The sequence below is a fragment of the Artibeus jamaicensis genome, unplaced genomic scaffold (assembly GCF_021234435.1).
Source record: "Artibeus jamaicensis isolate MK-2021 breed Jamaican fruit bat unplaced genomic scaffold, CSHL_Jam_final contig_519, whole genome shotgun sequence".
NCBI classification, from domain to species: Eukaryota; Metazoa; Chordata; class Mammalia; order Chiroptera; family Phyllostomidae; genus Artibeus; species Artibeus jamaicensis.
This window is the reverse complement of record NW_026521871.1, coordinates 24,368,420-24,382,892: the sequence shown is the minus strand read 5'-3', so window position 1 is coordinate 24,382,892 and position 14,473 is coordinate 24,368,420. Positions and strand designations below refer to the sequence as shown.

The following is a 14,473-nucleotide window of genomic DNA, read 5'->3' as shown; positions in this document are numbered from 1 at the left end:
CTTTTTCACTCAACCTGATGTTTGTGAAAAATTCCTGGATGATGTACAGACAAACACCCTTCGTTTTCACTGTATTGGACTATTGCATTGTAAGATCGCACCACAGTTTATTTATTCACATTCCTGTTGAGGGACGTTGGGTAGTCCTGCTGTGAATGTTCTTACACATGCCTGCTAGTGCTCAAGCGCTACCGTTTACCAGGACGTGGGTGGCTGCTGGGTCAAAAGGCACTGACATTTTCAACTTTACTAGTTACTGCTGAACAGAAGCTTGGCTTCTTCAGCTGTGAGACAGAGTGAAACCTGTGCCCTGGGAAGTCAGTGTCAGTGAGTGTGAGATGGTAGAGGGTGGAGAACATGGGCTGGGATGCCAGCAGATCTAGACTTGAATTCTGGCTCTGTAATCTACTTGCTGTGTGACTTTGGTCCTGTTATCCAGCCTCCCTGTGCCTCAGTTCCCTCATCTGTGAAACAGTGAGGCTTGCATCTAGGTTTCAGGGTTCTTGAGAAGGTTAAGTAAGACACTATGTGAAAAATACTTAACATGGGGGCTGGCGTAAAGGAAGCACTAAAAAACCCCAGCAATAATTATTAGTAATATTGTTATTAGTGTGTCTTTGACCTCTTTGTTTCAAACCTGTTACAGCACATTTCAAACCTGTATATAAAATAGAAGAGAGAATAATACAGTGAACCCTTATCTGGTTTCTTCTCTGTCTCCACAAGTTTTCTTCACCCTCCCTCAGCAGGTTCTTTTGAAGGTAATCCCAGACATGTTTATTCATTACTTCACATAAACATGTAACTTTATATCACTAAAATATAAGCACTTAAAAAAGCCAATATACCATCATCATATCTAAAAATTGTGAGTGAATTTTTTAGTATATTGAATACATGGTTAATGTTCAAGTTTTCTCAATAGTTTCAGAAGGATTTTACAGTTGGTTTGTTTAAGGACATAAACAAGATCCATACATTAAATTCGGTTAATATGTGTCTTAAACCTCTTGTAAACTGGCGGTATCTCCCCACTCTCTCTTTTTTTCTCCTTGAAATAGATCTTTCAAAGACAGTGGGCCGCTTGTCCTGTGGAGTTTCTCAGAGCCTGGATTCTGGCAATGGCATCTCTGTGACACCCTCTGACATGCTCCTCTGTCCTGTGCCCCTGGGTATCGGTAGATCTAGAGGTTTGGTTAGATTACATTTGATAGTTTGGCAAAAGCAATTCACCAGTGGTGTTGCATACTTCCATCAGGAGACACTAATGTTTACGTTTTTTTCTCTTTTGAATTTTAACAGCCATTCATGATCACTGCCTAGAGCCATTATTCATTAGGGTTCATTAGCACAACGGTGATCTTCTAATCACTTTCTTCATTGATTAACTGTTTATCAACCATTTGACTGCCTGGAGGTAGGGTCTGTGAAGGACAGGCAGGATGCAAGATGGGTTCTTCTTATATTTAATGGCAATGACAGTGGAAGTCTAAGTGATCATCTAGCAAATGGCTGGTTTTGTGGGTCCTGAACTATATTAGACAGTATCTTCCATCGGAAAGAAGAAAAGAACGAATGAGTAAACAATCACGTCATTTATTTCTTCACACACAATTGCCGAACCCCTATTCTGTGCAGCACTGTTCTAGGTATAGGGATGAAGAGAGGAGCAATGTGTGATTTCTGCCAACAGGGAACTTCAAGTGACAAGTGTGCAACCTGTACACAGCTCCCCAGTAGCACTGGAGGAAAGAGGAAGAAAAGGGAGATTTCTGGTTGGGTGATCTGAGAAGAGCTGGCAGGTGAAAGTCAAGTCTCCCAGGAGAAGCCACAGTAGGGCTGAGCTGCCCATCAATGTCAACGCATGTGCTGGGGCCAGAGAACAGTGTGTTAATTGCTTTCGTCAAGGGCACTTTTAGCTGTGTACTTGTCAGGTACCCAGCTATGTGCCAAGTTCTCTGGTGGACATAAGAAAAGACCTAGTTTTTTTCCCTTGAAGAGTTTTCTTCAGTCTGGGAACAAGGACAACACTCTCTTGATCCACAATTGATCACAGACTAGCCTGGTGTATAATTCAACAAACTTTCTTACTGTGTGTGCCAGAAGCAGGGCTCTGAAGGGGAGTCGGATATGCCCCTTCTTTTAACAGGTCATTGGCCACGTCAGCACGTCCATGTTTCGGGTGCTCCGTGTTCCTACACACCCCTCTCTCACTCCACACCAGGGATGCATCCTCTTTGTGTGGGCCTTCAGGCTGCCCTCCCTGGACATGTGATGGTGACTTGCCTATCAGCCTGTTCTCAGCTGCTTGCTGTTTATCCTGTAGATCTGCTTCAGGCTCACCTTCTCTTGGAGGTCTTTCCTGCTCTAATAATGCCGAGCTGGGTGTTTGGGCTCCCATGGCACCTTCTCCGTGCTTTGCCTATCTCTTTCTGCTAGACTGTGAGCTCCATAAGGGGAGTGGCTGTGTTTTTATGATTGTGCCTTAGTGCCTGGGGCATTTATAGGTCTGGCATGAAATGTTTGTTGAATGAATGTGTGGGGTTGTATATTTATGATTCTTTTTCTTTTATAGTGAAGATTTAGTCTAGGAAAATAATTCACATATTAATCACTTACACTTTTGTATGAGTCAGTCCAGGATTTAATTATAGTTCTGTGAGAGGTAGAGAGTGGGTGGGAGACAGGTGTTAGGGATCTGCCTGTGTGTGTTCATGAAGAGTAAAGCTTCAAGATGAAGAATAGCGGAGTTTGGGATGCGGACAGCTTTACAGTGCCTCAAGGCAAAGGCTGCTGGCAGTCTTGCCAGGCTCCTGGGTGGAGGAATGCAGGCATAGCTTCGGGGTATGCCAGGCTGAAGGGGGCTAGCTTTCCCCACTGGGGCAGAAGCAGGGTTTGCTAGAGTGTGGGGGTCTTCCTTGCTTTGAATGCATCACTTCTGCACCGAGGCCGGCCCCCTGGAAGCAGTGGCCAGTGGTTGAGGCCAGGGGCAGGGCCCGGGCAGGGGGCAGGGGGCGGGGTGTTCTCCTTACCCCGGGCAGCGCAGGGAGCCCACAGGGAACCTGCCTAGCTCAGTATGCAGGGCCTTTCCTTACCCTGCCCGCTGACCCCTGCACTGCATGTAGGCCATCAGGCTCACCAGCGCAGACACATGCATCCGGGGCGTCCAGGGCCAGCTGGGGTCCTGCACATGGGGCGCCCCACTCTCTTCATGTCTTCTTGACGTCCTCAGTGAGCCACCCTGGCTGCTGGTTTTCCCACGCAGCCTGACCCTCAAGCTCTCACTGCCTGCGTCTAAGCACTGCCTCGGATGCCTGTCCTAGGAAGGAGTAAAGGTTCCACTGAGCTGATAGGACTGACCGTTACTCCCCTGTGGCCTTGAGAACGCGTGGTAAAGGCATTCTTTAGGTAGGGGTGGCACTGGAGACAAGGTAAAGTCCAGGTGGAGGGAACACCTCGTGTGGGGAGGCTGGCACTTCATGAAGGACAGGCAGGACTGCCTTGGCTTTAATGTTCTATGAGAAATGGGTGCCTGTGGTTTTGGGGACTTGGCAAAGGCTTCTGGGACATTATTTTATGTTTTGAGATGGACTTTTCTTAATTTGGAGAGTATATGAATAGAAAACACAATCACGTGAGTGTGAGTATGTGGCCACACAGTTGCACACACATACCACACACTCATGTGCCTGCATATTCACAGTTGTGCACACGTACATATGTGTTCCTGCCTGTGTGTGTGCACCCCCTACCCCCACCTCTTTTCTCTGCAGGTTGAGTTTTAGGAAAACTGCCCATCAAGAGTGACTCTTTTGTTTTTAAGATTTTATTTATTTTATTTTTTATAGAGGGGAAGGGAAAGAGAAAGAGAGGGAGAGAAACATCAATGTGCGGCTGCCTCTTGTATGCCCCTGACTGCGGACCTGGCCTGCAGCCCAGGCATGTGCCCTGACTGGGAATCAAAGCAGCGACCCCTTGATTTGCAGGCTGGGAAAGAGTGACTCTTATAGGACCTGCCCATGGGGGAGGGTGGGACCCAGGCAGAGGGACGCCCAGCTCTGTCACTTACCCTTACCTGGATCCCCAGATGGACACAAACCAGGACCACTTTGAGACCCTGGAGGAGTCCCTGGAATCCACCCAGAGGAAGAAATTCGGGGGCATAGAGGAGGGTTGGGAGACAGTGGAGATGCATCCTGCCCCTGTGGAGGAGGAGCTGGCTGCCTGGGAGACAGAGCTGAATGCCAAGGCCCAGCACCTCAGCCAGCACCTCAGCCAGGAGGCGAAGGCTCTGGGGGGCTCCCAGAACTGCCTGGCGGCCCAGAAGAGAGAGCCGCACCAGGTCGTTCTGCAAACGGAACAGAGGAAACGGCAGAGCAAGGCCGAAGTGCTCCAGCCCCTGCCCCAAGGAACAGCTCAAGTTTCACCCTCACAACACAGATGGCACTCTTGTCCCTGCTCCTGCCTGTGACCAAAAGGGTGCAGCTGCTTTGGAATAGAAGGTTCCTGAACAGACCCAGCTTGATTCCAGCACCTGTGACCCTCTAGGACCGTGACACTCTGGTTCTTACCACACAGCTGATGGGAAAATAGTGAAGGGTCCCAATCAACCTTCTAAAGAGAGCATGTGTGGGCTCCTAGGGGAAGTGGGACAGGATGGCACTTCCCACATTGCTACCCAGACTTCCTATCTGCTGCCTGAACTTCCACAGTTTCCCAGTCTGTGATCCCTTCTCTCCGTCCCCCTCCAGAGACCGTCTTCCATTGTTCAATAGGGCACTCACACGGTTAGCCAGCTTAGGGAAGCCTCCTCCCTCCTGCTGTGTCCCTGCCTTCCTGGATGGATTGGCCTCCCTGCCTCAGGTGGGGACCACTCCAGCATCCTGCATCCCACAGTTGCTGGTATCTTGCCTGCTGCTCTGGGCCCCCACTTCTGTTGTTTTGTGAGGCTTGGGTGGTCCCTTGAGACCTTTTTCTACCTTTTGTGAGACCAGCGATGCCTGCCTTGAAGACAGTATCTACCCCATGGCTGGGTTGGGGGGCAGCAGAGTCCTCAGCAGAGCTGATCAACTCTGACAGGAGGAGTCCTGACTCTCCCTGACCCTTGGTTTTCAGCCACCTCAGCCTCAGCCTGCTACCTAATGGCTCAGCCCCTCGCCCCTTCCTCATACAACCACAGAAGGTTCCCAGACCTGACCCGTCCCACGGTCAGCTTCCAGGCCCTCAGCTTCAGTGGGACGCCCATGCCCACTTCCCGACCTTATCTTACATTGCTACAGGTCCGATGAGTACTCCAGTTCCATCCAAATAGACTTTTTGCGACAACAACAACAGCAGCAGCAGCAGCAACAAGAGTGCCTATTATATATGGCAGTCTGCTCACCGAATGCTTCCTGGTTTCTCTCCATTTTTTAGATCTGGGAAGGAGTCTTCTGTTACAGATCCCACCAGATTTTCTTTTTGACTCCTGGGGCTTTGGGGCAAAAGTGTTTGCCAACTTTAAACTTTATGACCCAACTGGGAGGAGGAAGGTTCTGCCGCATATGTGGATTTTCTTAAGACTGGTTGCCTGCCCCCTCCCAAAAGACTGCCTTTAGGTGGCACTCCATGAGGAGGTAGAATCTGTTACTTATTTATTCATGTGCATATGGACATATCCAGGTACCACCTCTGCACTGACCCAGTGCTAGGCCTGGGGATCTGTAGAAGAAGACCTCGTTTTTGCCCCTGGGAAAGTACAGTTTAGTGGGGAGTTAGATAGGTAAACAGACAAATTGAATTTACTATGATAAATGCTGTGATGAGGGATGGTTGAGGCTGTGGAAGGGGTGGAAGAAGGCTTCCTGGAGGAGGTGATGCTGGGGCTCAGTCTTGAGGGATGAGTAAGGGCCAGGGGAGGTGAAGGGAACGCATTCCAGTAAGAAGAAGCATGCACGTACAGGCCCAGAGCTGAGGCAGGGAGGGCGCTCTCAGGGAACCACCAGCGGCTGGGTTTGGCAGTGCCCAGTGTGTGTGGCAGGTGGGCAGTGGGTAATGAGGCTGGACAGGTTAACAGGGTCTACTTGTCTGAGGAGCCTCTCCCTGAGGCCATCTGGGCTGTCAAATGAGAGTGAAAGGGAGGGTTCATGTGTTAGGAAGCTGATTCTGGCTGCAGTGAGGAGGATGGCTGGAGGCAGCCTAGGCTGAAACTCATGGCATCCAGGTGAGAGATATGGGCCTGACCTAAGAAAGGAGCAGGTGGATGGAGAGAAGGGCGCACCCTGAGATACATTTAGCAAGTGGAATCTGTGAGACATGCTAACTGATTACAGTAAGAGTGAGGGAGGGGTCAGAACAACCCCCAGGTTTCTGACTTGGTCAGCTGGGTATAGGGTTTGCTCATTCCCTGAGGCAGGGAAGGTTTGGAGGCACAGGTTTCTTGAGTGCGATGATTACCTCTGTGGAACCTGTCATGACTAAGGTGCCTGAGGGGCTTCAAGGAGGAGATGTCTGGAGCCACTTGGACATGCAGACTGGGACTCGGGAGAGGGAGATGAGACTAGATGAAGTCACCCAGGGAGGGTGGAGGGTGTGGAGAGATGGAGAGAAGAGGACGTTAAAAAAAAGAGATGGGTAGAGTTGGGGAGCTGTAAAATGACTGAAGCAGGAATAGCCAAAGAAGAGGGAGGTGACCAAGAAGCCTTCAAGGACAGTGGTCAGGGCCTGCTCAGGACCCTCCCCCAGGCCTCCATCTCTGGGTTCACAGGTCTGGGACGCTTTGCCTCTTATGGGGTGATTGGTATTTTAGTGGTGACAAAGTCTCTCTGACGGCAAAAATTCAGAGGGCACAGTAGACTAGTTGTGGGACAAAGGTCGAGGGCTCTTTACACGCTTAAAAGCTCATAGTTACTATTATGCAGCTGTTATTAGGTGTTGGTCACATAGATTGTCTCGTTTAATCTTCAAACAGCTCTTTTCATAGTAGATATCATTTTCCCCACTTAAAAAATGAGGAAACTGTGGCTCAGAGAGGTTAAGTGTCTTGCCGAAGGTCACACAGCTAGTTAGAACTGAAGCTGGGGTGCAGAGTCATGTTTCTTTGCTTTACATATCCCAAGGGTTTTTTGGTTGTTGTTGTTTTGTTGTTGGGGTGTAGAGTCGTGTTTCTTTGCTTTATATATCCCAAGGGTTTTTTTGTTGTTGTTTGTTTTTGTTTTCATTTAGTTTTTTACTATTCTGCTTTTCCCCCTTAGCATACATTCAGTGGTGGCTGCCTCCTGGATTGGCGTCTGAGCCTTGCCTGGCTTACCCACACCCTCCAAGCCTCCAGCTCACAGAGACATCAGAGGAGACCCGTGTCCCAGATTAGCCCTAAAGACAACATGCTCCTGGAGAAGAAAGAGGAGGTCTAGGCACAGCTGAGGTCTGTGATGGGAAGGGCTTCCCGAGAATCAGTGGGGAACTTCCTCCTGGGAAAGCCATGAGGCAGGCAGTTCCTCTCCTGGGCCAGGCATCAGGCAGTCAAGGCCCCAGCTGTTCCTGCCCAGCCGCCCGCAGCCCTGAGTGCCCACCGCCCACCGGAGACAGGAGGCCCTGCCTGCTCACTGCCCATTGTCCCTGCACCACAGTGCCGTTTCCCATGTGCCTCCTGTTTATACAGGAAGCCCCTGCCCTGGGATACCACCTCCCTCTCCTGATGGTTGGCCCTTAGCTTTAATTCTTCACAGACAACCTCAGTGAGCGAGGACTAGAGTAAGTTGTCAGTGCGCAGCGACTATAAGAATTAATATAGCTGAGTGGGTAATTGCCTTGCCATGTGGCTGTCCTGTATTTGAATCTGGCTGCTCATTAGCTGTATGACCTTGGGCATTCAGAATGACTCTGTGAATGGAGGTTCCTCCTCTGTAAGAACGGAAATAGTATTCCTACCTTTCAGAAAGGTTTGATGTAAGGATAAAGAAAATAAAGTATCTGGAACATAATATATGCTCAATAAATGATAGAACTTGTTATTATTGTTACTTGTTCATTTTCTTAAAAGAGAAGATGCTATTTTTGAAAAAAGATTTTATTCATTTATTTGTAGAGAGAGGGGAAAGAGAGGGAGAGAAACATTGGTGTGTAGTTGCCTCCTGCACACCCCCAACAGGGGACTGGGCCCCCAACCTAGGTGTGTGCCCTGACTGGGAATCAAACCAGCGACCTTTTGGTCCACACCAGCCAGGGCTGCTATGTGTTCTTTACCTCCCACTTTTAGTTACACCAAATCTCAGCTGTGTTCCAATTGCAGGTGACAGTTTTAAAATATGGCCTCCAAATTCTGTGACACTCCTTCTTTTGAGAGTTGGGGTAAATGTCCCCTCCCCTTGAATTTGGGTGAGTTTGTGACTCTCTTGACCAATATGACATCGTGTCACTTCTCAGGCTTGGAGCCTCAAGTCACTGTGTAGGAATCTAACTACTCTGAAGTTTGGCAGGTGATGAGGGTCCTTCTTCCTGGGTGTACTACCAGAGAGGTAGGAAGAGCTTTTTCCAGTTCAATAGAATGTTTTTGAGTGAACTTTCAGTGTGGTGGACCAAACTCAAACTGGAATTCTCTCCTGTACCAACAAAGATGGCAAAGATTAAAAGATAAAATAATAAACACAGAGTTGCACTTAAATTATGAAGGGATACTCTTCTTTTGAGTTTATTTATTTATTTAGAAGTAACATTTTATTGAACACTTACTATATGCTAGGCAGTGTTCTATTTTTTTCACATTTGTAGTATTTTGTATTAGTTTCAAGTACACAGCATAGTGGTTAGATAATCATACTTTACAAAGCGATTCCCCAATGTTTCCAGCATCCACCTGGCATCATGCACAGTTGTGACAATATTACTGACTATATTCCCTATGCAGTACTTTACATCTCCCTGAATGTTCTGTAATTACCAGTTTGCACTTCTCCATCCTATGAAGGGATACTCTTGATAGCCCAGAAATGATAAACCTTCCTGGAATAAAGAAGCAAATCAAATGTGACAGCCCTATGCCCCAAAACAAAATGCAGAATTAATTATGTCTCAGAAGAGGCGCACTCAATCAAGAATCACTGACCAAAAAACACTTGTCAAGCACTTATTATGTGCTAAGTCTGTGCCACTATTATCTGTGTATTTTATAGTCTATGCTTGTTTAGAGATACATGTTTGCATTTTCTTTGCTCATCCATTCCTTCCCTTAGAGTTCAGTTTCTTTCTTCCTGGAGTATACATTTTCATAGTGCTTTTGCCAAAAGTCTGTGAGAAGTCTTTTGCTGATATTTAGAGAATTCATTCTCCTTCTCAGATGTTAATATAGCTGAATATAGAACACTGAAGTTAACAGTTATTTTTCCTCAATACATGGAAGATACTTGGGATATTCTATTACTTTCTGGCATCTGTGGTTGCTATTGAGAAGTCTGTGGTTAAGCCTCATTGTTCTTTTGTGGTCATTGCGTCTGTTCTCTCTAGTTGTTTAAAGATTTTATTTTGGAGTTTGAATATATTTATAGGCATGGAGTTATTTTTTATGTGATCTGCTTGGGGACTGGAGTTATTCTTTCTTATGAAGATTCATATTTTCATCATTACTGAGAATTCTTGGCTCTTATATCTTTTAATATTATCTCTTCCCCATTATTTTTGTTCTTATTAGAAATTTGTGGGTACTCCTTTGTAGGTAACTCTCTGCTTTTCTCTTGCTGCTTTTAAGATTATCTCTTTAACTTTTGGCTTGGTGTGGTCTTCCTTGGGTCCAACTTGTCTGGGGCTCTGGGCTTCCTGGACTTGTATGTCTGATTTCCTTTGCCAAATTAGGGAAGTTTTCTTTAACTGTTTTTTCAAAATAAGTTCAATTTCTTGCTTTTCCTCTTCTCCTTCTGGCATTCCTATGATTCAGATGTTGGCACATTTGGAGATTCCCCAAAGTCTTCTTTTATTGTCCCTGTTTTTAAAAATTATTGTTACTTCTTTCTCTTATGGTTGAATGTTTACTTCTCCCTTATGTTTAAGTCATTGATTTGAGCTCTGGCTTTCTTCTCTTTACTGTTGATTCCCTGTAGGTTTTTCCTTATTTCAGTTAGTGTAACCTTCATTACTTCCTTTATGTTGTTGCCATACTCAGTGAGTTCTTGGAGCACCCTGATCACCAGTGTTTTGAATTCTGCATCTGCTAGGTTGGCTATCTCTGTTTCATTTAGTTCTTTTCTGGAGTTTTATTTTGTTCTTTCATTTGGACCATATTTCTTTGTCTCTTCAATTTGGCAGCCTCTCTGTGTTTGTTTCTGTGTATTAGGTAGAGCTGCTTTGACACTCTGTAAAAGGCGGCCGTAAATTGTGCGGGATGGAACTTTAGGTAATCTCCAGGGTGGGGCAAACCCACTTCACTGCTTTGTGGCTCTCTGTGGAGGAAGGGCTTGGACAGAGGACTGTGCTGCTGCCTGGCTTCTGGAAGTTTGCCCAATATTTGCCCTGTTTCCAGTTCAGTTACTTCACCCACTCCCTGTATGCGACTGGCACCCTTCCAGCTGTTGCCTTGGGGTTGAATCCCAGAGTGTGTGGGTTTGCATATGTTTTAAGACCAGGAGGGCCCTTTAAGTGGAGTTTCCTGAAAACCCAACAGTTTCTTCTGCTGCCCCAACCTCCACTGGTTTTTGCAGCTAGAAATTATGGGGCCGTATCTTCCCGGTGCTGGAACCCTGGGCTGCATTGTCTGGCCTGGGGCTAGGATCACTGGCTCCCGAGGTATCCCTCCTGATTTTTCTCCACCACAGGTAAATATGGGACCATCCATGCCCATTCTGTAGCCACCTTTCCACCCCACCCCACATTGCCTTGGCTCTGCACTGCCTCCACCCTTCCTACCCATCTGGATAAATGTGGCTTCTTTAAATCCTTGGTTGTCAGACTTCCATACAGTTCGGTTTTCTGAGAGTTCTGGGTAGTATTTGTTTTGAGATTTAGTTGTAATTCTTTTTGCAGTTGTGTGAAGAGGTAAAGCATGTCTATTTATGTCTCCATCTTATCTACAAGTCTCTCAGTAATTCTCTTTTCAGTTCTATCTATTCTACAATTTTACCCATCCAATAAAATTTCAATTTTGATGACCATATATTTTTATTACTAGAAGTTCTATTTGTTTCTTTAAAAAAAACCTGCCTAAGATTTTATTATGTTTTTTTCTTCCTTTCTTTCTTTTATTATTTTAAATATACTTGTAGTCGATCAGAATGTTCAATTATTAGGTGTTCTTGGGATGCCATTTCTCTTATTCAGTGTTTTGGAAAACTTTTGCTCATGCTAAACTTTTCTTTGTATGGTTTGCCATTTCCCTTGGTGATTTCTTTCCCTGTTGGAATCCTGTACTGTCTGAGTTGTTGGAATTACCCCACAGAAGGTTTTATTTTGTTTTGGTTTTGCCAGGTTCCCTAGAGGTATCACCAGTTTGGGATCTATTTTTTTGTATTTTTGTTAATTTTTTTGACTTGGGATTGCTGCATGATGTGGTTGGTGTAAGTCCAACTCTAAACCATCACCTGGTGCAAACTTGGTGTTTTGACTTCTTATGGGAGACCAGGAAGAGAGAGACAAGCTTTATTGCTATGTCTCTGGGCTGATGGGAGAGTTTTTCTAACCATCTTTTCACTAAAGGTGCACGCAGCTCTTCAAATGTCCTGTCTTCATGCAGAATTCTCAATCCTGATCTAACTTGAGTGATCCCCAAACCCTGGCTCTTATCCCTGTAAGAGGATTAGGACTGAAGCTTCTCACCTGTAGAAGTACTGTTCAGTCTATAAGCCTTCTGCCCCCAATTTAGGGTTTCTTCAGTGTCAGCTCACAGGCTACTCTTCTGGCTTACAGTTCCCTCTCTTCTGGTATGTATGAGTTACTCCCTCTTGAGAGCTAGAATTGAAAACAATGGAAACCTTTTTCTTTCTTTGTAACTTCAGGTCACAACGAACCTTTTCAAGCCCTTTGCGTATGTGATCTCATATCATCCTCACAAGAACTCTGTGACACAGCTTTTTAAATCAACTTCTTTTTTGTGCAGTATGATATTGAGACTCGGCAAATGTAAGTCCTTCCCTGATCAGACAGGCCGGAAATGGACTTGTCAGTATTAGAACTCAGGTTTCTTTGATTCCATTTAATGTGGTATTTAGGATGTTTTTGATAATGATCCCCTCCCCTATCATTTTATGATATAAATTTTCATATATTATACACATACTATCCACCAGATTCTACAATGATTTTGTTATATTTGCTTTATTATGTATTTATCCACTTATCCAGCCCTCTATTCATCCATCTATACATCTTTTATTTTGCTACATTGCAAAATAAGTTGCAGACATTACTGTATTTTATCCCTAAACAGTTCAGCAGGCATATCACCAACTTGAGTTAAATATTTATGGTTTCCCCCCCCATATTAACTCTACCATCCATGAATTTTGACTGTTGCATACACCTGTGTGATATAAATCTGTATCAACATAAAGAACATTGTCATCTCTGCAGGAAATTCCCTCCTGATTTTTCCCAGTAAATCCCTGCCTCACCCAGAGGCAACCCCTCTTGATGTTTCCTCCTTGAGTTAGTGTTGTCCACTGTAGAAATTCAATAAATGGATTCTTACCAAATGTACTCTTTTGGATAAATATTCTCTCAGTTAGCATAATGATCTTGTGATTCATTCATGTTGTGCATGTGCGTATCAGTAGTTTGCTTTTCTCTTGCTCAGTAGTATTTCATTGTTTGGCTATAACACAGTTAGTGTATCCACTCTCCTATTGTTAGACACCTGAGCTGTGTTCTGTTTTTGCATATAATAATAAAGCTGCTATGAGCATTTTTATAAATATTATCTTTTAACAGTTTCTATGACATGGGGGTGAGGGGAGTAGAATACCAGACAGATTGCAGTTAGTTGAGAGAAATGAAGAAGTGCAGAGAATAAACACGCAGACAATTGTCTTAAGATGAGTAGATAAAAAGTGGGGAGAGAAAGAGTAGTAGCTAGAGCGATGTTCATGGCTCAGACTGATATATAGATAAATAATATAAATATATATTTCATGTTATATATAATGTAAATAATATATTTCCATAAAATAAATATAAGGTACCTGTATATAATTCAGATATATTTATATATATATAAATTAAACATATATGTATATATGTTTATATAGATATTTCTATTTAATGAGAATGATATAAGCATGTTCTTACAGGGGGAGAGGGGGAGGAGAAGAGGGAGGGGATGGGGATTCTGGCTTTTGGAGCCAGCCCATGGTTGCCTTCCTCTTGGCTCCGGGTCTTAGATTCTGGGCAGAGCTCTTGGTCCCTGTGGCTGCTCCCTGGCTGCTACTGGCAAAGTCTCAGACTGAATTTTTTCCTCTGCCAGTCTGATGTCCAGATTGGCACCAGCCATTCCGACACCTGAAGGAACAGCAGAGCTTTGTCTCGGCCATCCGCTCAGGTTGATGATGTTCTAGGGGCGGGGGACAACAAGGGTCAGTGAGAGGGGATAGTGGCTTCAGCTGAGCACTGGGAGGAAATACGCTCCTAACAACTGGGCCGCCTCTCATGGTGATGACTGCATGGACCTGGCCATGGGAGAACTGCTGATATTCCTTCCAGATCTAAGAGGCTGCGACTTAAAGCAGTTGACGGTCTGAGTTCCTGAGTCAGAGGTCACCTCCCATACATACACTGCAGTCTGACAGACACATAGCAGTCAGCACGTGGGCCAACACATGGATTCCCTTCAGTCCACATTTAGTTCTCAGGATTATCTGTTGGAGTAATAGAAGAAAGTCTGAGTGGTGGAAGGAAGGGGGAGGGGTTAGTTGAAGAACATGTATAAGTGACTCATGGACTTGGACAGCAGAGAGGGGACTGACTGTGGGCGAGAGGGGTGGGCTGGGTGGAGGGGGCAAAAGGGAAAAATGGGGCAACTGTAATAGAATAAACAACAAAAAATAAACAAAATAAGAGAAATTCTGCTTTATAAAATAATTGGGGCTAAATTGTCTGTAGACAGACAGATTGAGTTCCTGTGATTATTCACTGAATCATCCTTTTCTGGGTGATATCAGGCTCGTTACGAAGTCCCTTCCTCATTAGGCTCTCAATATTGGGTTTTTGTCACTTTAAAACTCTTTTTTATTGATTTGTATCACACACACACATATTTTTATCTTTAAAAACAACTCTACTGATAAAATTTTTATACAAAAAGTGCACCTATTTTAAGTGCACTTTTTGAGTAATATTAAGTATATTTCGAGTAATTTGACACATTTAAACACCCATGTAATGAACAACTCAGTCAAAATGTAGAACACTTCCATCACCCCAAAAGTTCCTTTGTGTTCCTTCCAGCCAACCTCCCACCCCGCCTCCAGCTCCTGGCAACAATGATAGGTTAGATTCATCTTTCTGGAATCGCACATAA

The 14,473-nt window shown here is 45.0% G+C and overlaps 1 pseudogene; it reads left to right on the top strand.

The window, feature by feature from the left end:
- The first annotated feature begins 4,087 nt into the window (after positions 1-4,087).
- LOC128628008 (nucleobindin-1-like) lies at positions 4,088-4,499 on the top strand (annotated as a pseudogene).
- The last annotated feature ends 9,974 nt before the right edge of the window (positions 4,500-14,473 follow it).